Below are 10,167 nucleotides of genomic sequence, written 5' to 3'. Positions count from 1 at the left end.
GGACCAGTCTACATCCGGTCCTCCAGAGCTTCTCATTGGTCCATCAAAACAAGGTCACGGAGTGTTTCCGCTTGTTGCGTGAGCATGCGTAATAGTTTGCTGACACCGTGGAACATGTGCAGTACGTTGCTGACACCGAGTAGCATGCGCAGTATGGAGATGTTGGCGTTACTGCAGATTTTCAAAGTTAAAAATCACACAATGCCAGGTTATAGCCCGACAGGTTTATTTGGAATCACTAGTTTTCGAAGCGCTGCTCCTTCATCGTTGGTTGTGGAGCAGAATCATAACACACAGACTTTATAGCACCAGGATTGCAGTGACATGGGATGGAATATTAAACAACTTTAGCTTACCTCGACCATTTTTTAGAATGACCATGTTAGTTTCGATTCCTTCACATGTAAATCCTAAATCTTTTCAAAAGTTACGTTGTCAAGCTAGCTTTTAACAATAGGTGTCATCTCAATCAGATGATGCATTGAAGGTGTTAAGTTAAAGTCTGTCTGTGTCCCAATGTTAGGTCAGATGGATTCTATTTCTATCGTTGTATTACAGAATCTTACGTGTATGAGTTTTTGAGCAAAATAAAATGCGATTCTGCAAGTACAAATTCAACCCACAAACTTTTATGTATGTGTGTGTGTGTGTGCAGGAGAAACCAAGTGATCATGTGTGTGTGAGAGAGTGTAATGGGGAATAAGTCTGAGAGGGTGTGGGTGTGTGTCTGTGTGTGAGAGAGAGTGTATAATGGAGTATAAGTCTGCGAGAGGGTGTGTGTGAATACATGCGCGCGCGTGTGTATGAGAGAGAGAGAGAATGTATAGTGTAGTGTGACATGAACCCAAGGTCCCGGTTGAGGCCGTCTCAAAGGGTATTGAACTTGGCTATCAGCCTCTGCCCAGCCACTTTCCGTTGTTGCCCATCCTGAAGTCTACTTTGAAGGATAGTCACCCGAAGGTCCAAGGCTGAATGTCCCAGACCGCTGTACTGTTCCCTGACTGGGAGGAAACACTCCTGGCTGGTGATTGTTGTGCAGTGTCCATTCATCTGTTGCTGTAGCCTTTGCTCGGTCTCACCAATATACCAAGACTCAGGGCATCATTGCCTGCAGCATATGAGATAAACAATGTTGGCTGAGTCACATGAGTACCTGCTGCACTCATGGTGGGTGGTGTCCCCACGTGTAATAGTGGTAATCGTGTCAACATTCTGATACGTCTTTCATTATCTGCCGTGACAGAGTTGTATCATGTTGTCCTGAAGGCCAGGCAGTTTACTGCGAACAATTATCTGTTTAAAGTTTGGCGGTTGTTTGAAGGGGGTAAGTGGAGGCGTGGGGAAGGTCTTGGTGAGGTGCTCATCCTCATCAATAATGTGCTGCAAGCTGTGAAGAACATTGCGTAGTGTTCCTCCTCACCTGAACAGATCCTATGTATGCGAAGGGCTTGTCCAGAGGGGGTGTCTGGATGAAGAATTGGTTGCAGATCTTTGGACTGTGGGAGGAAGCCAGAACACCCAGAGGTAACCAACACAGACACAAGGGGGAGAGAACATGCCAACTTCACACAGTCACCCAAGGGTGGAATCAAACCCAGGCTCCTGGCGTTATTAAGCAGCATTGCTAACCACTGAGCCACCACCCCACCCAGTGCTTTGAGGTTCTGCTTTGTGTTTGCAGCTTTTAACTTCTCATGCGCCCTCAGCAGATGCTGTCTCCTGCTGACATCGTTGGACCACACCCATTGCACCTCCCTTTCCCACTTCTCCAGCCCAGAGCACAGCGGTTCTTGAATCCTGGCACCAGATTCTGATGCCATCTGTGCTTCTGCTGCCAACTGCAGAGAACGGAGGCAAGCCCCGTCACTATTCTGTCCCTTATCTCCCCCTCCCTAACGTTGTTCTTACTCCCACCACCCCACAGTTAGTTCCCCCCCCCCCCCACCCAGCCCTCTCTCAGATCCCCTTTACCTGCCTGACCCGGGCTCACACCCTCCTGACCCTGTCCACTGACCCCATCGGAAGGCTCTCTACGGAGGGAAAGACCATCTCCCGGAATAAAAAACATCTGATTAACTTTCCGCCTTGCCTTCCCAGCGTGTCAGCAGCCTGGCTTCCAGCTCCACCTCTGAGCCGAAGGTCTCCAAGTTGTGTTTCCCATGGATCACATCATCCAGAACCTTCCACCTTATGCAAATTGAAAGACAAGTCTCACCCTGCCCTCTCCAGTGTCTATTGTGTAACTGCTTAATCATTTCTCGTGGCCGGACAGAGACTGATAGCCAAGTTTGGAACCCATGAGGATGGCCTTCACCAGGATCTTGGGTTCATGTTACATTACAGGTGACCTCACTACACTGTACACATTCTATCTCTCTGTCTCTCACACACAGCCATACATTCTCAAATACTCACGCAGCCACTCTCTCAGATATACGCGCTCTCTCAGATGCACACACATGTACCCACCCACACTCTCACCCACACACACATCCTCTCACAGACTTATACTCCTGCACACTCTCACTTTACCAAGCATGCACACACGCAAACACACACTCTCTCACCAGACTCACGTATATGCACACACTCACTCACTCTCATGCATGCACACATAGATAAGACTATGGGGTGAATTTGCATTTGCAGAAATATGTTTGCAGATACATTCTATTTTGCTCAAAAAGTGCACAATCTGCAGACAGTCAATCCATGTAATATTTTATAAATTCCTACTTTGACTCAAGACAGACTCGAACCTCACATCTTTCATGCATTGTCTGAGCTGAGATGGCACCTCTTTGTAAAACCTTAAGTTATCTCGAGACTGTGACTTAAAAGAAGTTTTGGGATTTACATACTCATGAACTGAAACCTGCAACCCATTCTAAAGATGAAACACTTAAAAGCAGTCGAGATTTGTTCAATGTATCAATTTGCTACAAATTCTGTGTCTTATGATCCTGCTGTACATCTACCTGACGAAGGAGCAACACTCCAAAAGCTAGTACTTCCAAATAAACCTGTTGGACTATAACTGTGAAAACAGCCCACCTCTCCCACTGCTGCCAGTAAACTTTACAATGCTGAGGAAACAATGAACCATCAGTCCTGAAAAATGTACAATTCTAATAATACGAGCTACACATTGACTGCTCCTTCTGATATAAGACATTGGAAACCTCGCGCCGGAGATTGAAAGAAATTAGCAGCTTTAAAAGAAAAACCTGTTGGATCTCATAGCCTTCAATGTCTGAGTCCGACGGTAAGTTCAGGTAACTTTTGTTGGGACCCAACTTTGTTGCAGCTTCAGATGCACAAAAAGTAGCGTTGTTTTTTAAACACACACACACATACACACACACACACACACTCCCCTGCATCCCACTTTCTTCACTATTGGCCAGCTGAGTTGTCCCTTTGTAATTCGATCCTTGGTGCAGCCTTAGCCTGGAGGAAATATTGCTTCAATCAGCAATTGCAACCCATAGCCTGTATGCAAGTAAGATTCCCCCCGCGCATTTGCAGATGGGCTGTCAAGAATCAACCACACTGTTGTGGTCTAGAGTCACATATAGGCCAGACCAGGGAAAGGATGCAGCTGGGACGACTGAGTGAATCCTTTCCCACAACGGCAGGTTCCTCCCCTAAAGCATGAGTGAATCAGATTGGGGTGTTTGTTCCCCGAAAATGGTTTCATAATGAGATTCTGAACTCCAGATTTCTGACTGAACTCCAAATCCGCCATCTGCTATGGTGAGATTCAAACCCGGGAGTCCCCAGAACTGGGTTATTAATGCAGTCGATAATGGCACTCCGCCGAGGCTCCTTCAATCCCCCTGCGATGGGAGGTGAACTCACTGATGTCTCTGCAGGTGGGAGGAGCGGGTGAAGCCCTTCCCGCAGAGAGAGCAAGTGAACGGTCTCTTTGATCCTCCAAGCTGAGTAAATGGTGTGAAGTTCTGTACTTTTCACGGTCACCGCACTGAATCTCCCTCATTCGGGTGTATCAGTATTCTTCCTGCCACACCAGTATCCAAGCAGACAGAAGCAAACATTTCTTCTCGACTGGAATGGCTGCTGATATTCAAGTCCCAATGAATCAAATGACTCTGTCAGAAGCTGATGTATCTTTTGGTTTCAGATTTCTTTCCCCATGTCTTCCTGCAAATAAAATCACGAAATAAGTCACGGTCAGTACAGTCAAATGAAGATAACAGCGGTGACAATTCCTTAGATTGCCAGATACCTGCTGATCACATATTATTCATGACACAGAAACCTGAAAACCCTCATTCAGCCAGATAGGATTCAGTATATAAAGAGGAAAACTTCATTTAGGTGACAATGACCTGGAACAACCTTCCTACAAAGTTGCTGGAAATGGAGCTGAATGAAGGATATGAAAATGAAATGTCAAGGCTGCTTTAGGAAAGAAAGCCAGTAAAGTTGCCGAAAGACTTCCTGCTGACCTGTTAAAATAAAAATGAATACAAGAAATACAGGATGTAATTCCATTACTATATTAGAAGGTGAAAAATCATAGCCATACAGCTTGTACAACAGCGAATATCAGATATACACCATATGAAGCAATCATAAAATCCCTGCAGTGCAGAAAGAGGCCATTTGGCCCATCGAGCCTACTCCACCATTCTTTAAGATCATGGCTGATCTATCGATCATCTCAGCTTCTCTTACCTGCATTATCCTGACTACCCTAAATTCACCTACAATCCAAAATCCCATCGAACTGTGCCTTGAATATGCCTGCTTCTATTGCTTCCTTGGGCAAAGAATTCCATAGATTCACCACTCTCCAGGAAATGTAGTCCCTCCTCCTCTGCCTTAAACCTACCCCTAATCTTGTTACCTAGTCTAACCCACCAGCAGAAACGACGAGATAGGGTGAGTCTGGGTGGCAAGCTGTTCGATGAGTCAGTGTGGACTTGATGGGTTGAATGGCCTCCTTCCACACTGTAGGGCTTCTATGGATTTACTGCAGTTGTGTTTGCCCAGAACCACAACTCCCAGAACCTCCCAACTTCTGCAAATTGACAGACAAGTCCCACCCTGCCCTCTCATATGTGTGTTATCTAACTGCTTCATCGCTTCCAGTGAATACAGCCCACACCTCCCACTGCTGCCGATAACCTTTACAATGCTGATGCAACAATGCAATACCTGCAGTACTGAAAACCGTAAGGCTTCTGATGATCCCAGTTACTGATTCACCGCTCCTTCTGATGGACAGCATTGGAAGTACATTGTTGGGGGCTAAAAGAAATAAGCAGTTTAAAACAAAAACCCACCGAAACCCTTCACTAGGCTTCCCACTCAGGACACTTTACTTAAAACACTTCAACCCCACATTGCAACAAATTCCCACATTCCGTCAAAATCCTGGATGTCCTCACTTCCTCAGTTGCCGTCTCTCAAATGAAAGATTTCATTATAGCTCTACTCCCAGCGTAAGGACAAAATATCTTTGGAAGCTGCTCTGAAAGTCCAGTCTTCACAACAATACTTCTGCTTTCCTTCAGTCCAAATTGTCTGTGCTGACCAGATATCCCAAATTAACATAGTCACATTTGTCAGCACTTAGCCTATATCCCTCTCAATTCACCCTGATACCAGATGCCATTTAAAATGCTGTAATTATACCAGCCTCCACCAGGTCCTCTGGCAGCTCATTCCATGCTTGCATCACTCTCTGTGTGAGAAAGTTGTCCATATGGTTCCATTTAAATCTTTCCCCTCTCACCTCAAATCTATGCCCTCTAGTTTTGGACTTCCCTATTATGTGGAAATGTTTTTGGCTATTCACCCTATCCATGTTCCATATGAACTTCTATAAAGTCACCCCTCAGCCTTCAATGCTCCAGGGAAAACAGCTCCGGCCTATTCAGCCTCTCCCTATAGCTCAAACCTCCGATCTTGTAAATCTTTGCCAAACCCTTTTAAAGGTTCACAACACTTTTCCTGTAGCAGGGTAACCAGAACTGAATGCAGTATTCCAAAAGTGGCTGAATCAATGTCAAGTACAGGGGCAACATAGCCTCCCAACATCTGTATTGAAATGCACTGACCTATAAAGGCAAGCATACCAAACACCTCCTTCCCAATCCTGCCTACCTGTGACTCCACTTTCAAGAAACTATGAACCAGCACCCCAAGGTATCTTTGGTCAACAACACTCCCCATTAACTTCGCAGATCCTGCCCTGATCTGCCTTTCCAAAATCAAAATTTCAAAATGGGGTTGAGAAACGTATCAGTTGTCATTGAATGGTGGAGTAGATCTGATGGGCTGAATGGCCTAATTTCTGCACCTATGTCATATGGTCTCTTGCTGTCCTGGACACAGAGTGAGAGAATTTGGAGCAGGAATAGGTCATTTGGTCGTTCCAGTCGGCACCAGCATTGAACAGTTCATAACTGGATATAAATATACCGGCATCTAGGTGGACAGGGTGGGACTTTTTTCACTGCAGCATTGGAGGTTGAGAGATAACCTTAGAGAGGATTATAAAATCTTCCGGGGTATCGATGAGGTGAACAGCAGGTATTCTTTCCCTGGGATGGGTGTTTCAAGGTTAGGGAGCAAACATTGAAGATGAGAGGAGAAATATTTTAAAAAGACATGAGGGGCACCTTTTTATTTTAAGACAGAGTAGTTCTCATGTGGTATTAATGTCCAGAGGAGGTGATGGATGCAGGTACAGTTACAGTGTTTAAAAGACATTTGGATAAGTACATAGAGATGTACAGCATGGAAACAGACCCTTCGGTCCAACCCGTCCATGCTGACCAGATATCCCAAACCAATCTAGTCCCACCTGCCAGCATATCCCTCCAAAACCTTCCTATTCATATTTCCATCCAAATGCCTCTTAAATGTTGCAATTGTAATAGGAAAGGTTCAGAGAGTCTGGGCCAAACACTGGCAGGTGGGACTAGTTTAGTTTCAGAACACAGTCAACATGGACTAGTTGGACTTAACGATCTGTTTCTGTGCTGTATGACTGTAACTGTTCCATACTGGTCTTAAAACCATTTTCTTACCTTCCCCCACTTCTTTGTTCTTCAAAGTCAAATGAACTCAGCCTTGAATACATTCAATGATTGACCTAACTTCTGAACTCAACTTCTCTTGCTAATAGGGTAAAAACAATGACTGCAGATACTGGAAACCAGATTCTGGATCAGTGGTGCTGGAAGAGCACAGCAATTCAGGCAGCATCCGAGGAGCTTCGAAATCGACATTTCGGGCAAAAGCCCTTCATCAGGAATAAAGGCAGAGAGCCTGAAGCGTGGAGAGATAAGCTAGAGGCGGGTGGGGGTGGGGATAGAGTAGCATAGAGAACAATAGGTCAGTGGGGGAGGAGATGAAGGTGATAGGTCAGGGAGGAGAGGGTGGAGTGGATAGGTGGAAAAGGAGCTAGGCAGGTCGGACAAGTCAAGGGGACAGTGTTGCTGGAGGTTAGAAACTAGCATAAGGTGAAGGAAAGGGAAATGAGGATTTCGAAGCTTCTCTTGCTAATATACCACTTGCCTTGCTGATTGCTTGCTGCTCCTGTCTGACAACTGGCAGTGACTGGTGTAGAAGGACGCTGAGGCCCCTTTGTCTGTCCACACATCATTCCTGATGAAGGGCTCGTGCCCAAAACATTGACTCTCCTCCTCCTCAGTTGCTGCCTAACCTGCTGTGCTTTTTCAGTGCCACAATATTCAACTCTGATCTCCATCATCTCACTTTCATCACATCTCAACATATCACCATTTAAACAATGCGCCTCCTCTCTGCGTTTTTTTAAACATCAAAAACTATAGATTGTGTCACTGCATTTGCCATGTGTTTGCAAACTGAGACACAGACCGGGATCAACTTTTCCAGAATTTATTCCCCCGATTCACTCTTTCCTTTCAGTTGCTGCAAGTTAACAATTGAACCCCAGAATGAAACAAAAAATGGAAAAAGTGGTGAGAAACAGACTGTTGTATTCACAAAAGTTAGACAGAGGAAGGAAGTTACAGTCTGGGGTGAAGTTCACAGAGAAAGGAGCAGCAGCAGCTTCAGAGCTCACGGTCCAACCTCCACATTTCGACAATGGCCGGCTCTGGTTGGCAGGAGGACCAGTCTCCTTCCGGTCCTCCAAGGTTCTCCATTGGTCCATGGAAAGGAGCTGACGCGCAGTTTCTGCGGGCACCAAGGAATATGCGCAGTGCTTTGCTGACACTGGCGGTCATGCGCAGTGCTTGCTGACACCGCGGAGCATGCTCAGTGTGCAGGAATTTGTTACAAATTTTAAAGTTAAAAATCACAAAACACCTGGTTATAGTCCAACAGACTTATTTGGAAGCACTAGCTTTCACAGCGCTGCTCCTCCATCAGGTGGTTGTGGAGTATAAGATCGTAAGACACAGAATTTATGATCGTATACTCCGCAACCGCCTGATGAAGGAGCGGCGCTCCGAAAGCTAGTGCTTCCAAACAAGCCGATTGGACTGTAACCTGGTGTCGTGTGATTTTTAACTTCGTACACCCCAGTCCAACACGGGCACCTCCACATCATGACAAATTTTAAGTGTTCAAATAGGGGAGAAAAATACCAAAGCAGTTTTTTTGTCGAAATGTTTTTTCCCTGTGCCTAGACATGTTATTCCTTTGGCATTTGGTCTGGCTGCTCAACGTTTCTGTCCTTTGCCCAGGGTAGAGGCATTCCAAAACTACAGGGTATAGGTTTAGGGTGAGGGGAAAAGATTTTAAAGGATTTAAAAGACTAGGAATATAGCATTCACCCCTTACAGGGCAAAAGTGAAGACTGCAGATGCTGGAAATTAGGGTCGAGAGTGTGGAGCTGGAAAAGCACAGCAGGTCAGGCAGCATCTGAGGAGCAGGAGAATCAACGTTTTCGGCAAAATCCTTCATCAGGAAATAGCCATGGGACCCTAGTTCCAAACTTCCAGCTCAGCACTGTACCCATGACTTGTCCGGACTTGTCCTACCTGCCTATCTCCTTTTCCACCTATCCACTCCATCCTCTCCTCCATGACCTATCACCTTCATCCCCTCACCTATTGTACTCAAGGCTGTAGCGTAATCGAGTGGGTCTGGGTGGGATGCTGTTGGGAAGGTCGGTGTGAATGGCCTGCAGGGATTATATGCCTTAGCCATGCTTATATTGAGAAATGATTGCCCCAAATCTGCTGTGGGACGAGTGGGTTCCAGTTCGTGGGACACTGATATCAGTCCGGGGAAGGTGGGATTTGTGCTGTCTCTCGCTTCACATGCTGCCCCTTGTCCATTTTCTCCCCATCCACTGCCCCCTGCCCTTTCTCCCATTTTCACACTGCACCCCGATTCTCCCCCCAACCCTCTAAACCCCAGTCATTCTCTACTCCCCAACCTCTGTCCCCTCTCCATTTCTCTCCCTTCTCCACCACCACCAGTGCCCTCGCCCGTCCTTTCTCGTGCCTCAGTCCTCTTTGTTCTAGTGGCTGAGCAGAGGCTGATAGCCAGGTTTAGAACACATGAGGATGACCTCAGCCGAGACCCTGGGTTCATGTCACACTACAGGAGACCCAGCTACACAATACACTCTCACACACACAAGCACACTCTCTTACATACTCACACGCTCGTGCAGACCCTCTCTGATAGACATGCTCTCTCTCAGACACACAGTAATACATCCCCACACTCAAACCTACGCACACACCATCTCACATACTAATACTCCATCACACACACACACACACACTGTACCCAGCATGCACACACACACACACACGCGCTCTCTCTCATGCATGCACTCACATATAGAAGTCTTTGGGGTGAACCTGCGTTTGCAGGATTATATATTTGGAAATAGAACCAGTCTCACTCAAGATTAGGATACAGATAGACCCTACCCTCACAGCTTTCATGCATTGTCTGACCTGAGGTGTCACCTCCTTTTATAGAACCTTAAGTTACCTGGAGAATGTGACTTTTAAAAAAGTTCTGGGATTTACAGATTAATGAACCGAAATCTACAATCCGTTTTAAAAGATGAAAGACTCAACAGCAATCTAGGTTTCTTCAATATATCATTTATGTTACATGACACTATGATCTTTTATTCTATATTCTGTGTCTGATGATCCTCCTCCACAGCAACTACAG

This window comes from Chiloscyllium plagiosum, unplaced genomic scaffold (assembly GCF_037043375.1).
Source record: "Chiloscyllium plagiosum isolate Xiang-an unplaced genomic scaffold, Cpla_swu_hap1 HiC_scaffold_27, whole genome shotgun sequence".
NCBI lineage: Eukaryota > Metazoa > Chordata > Chondrichthyes > Orectolobiformes > Hemiscylliidae > Chiloscyllium > Chiloscyllium plagiosum.
Note: the sequence above shows the minus strand (reverse complement) of the source record.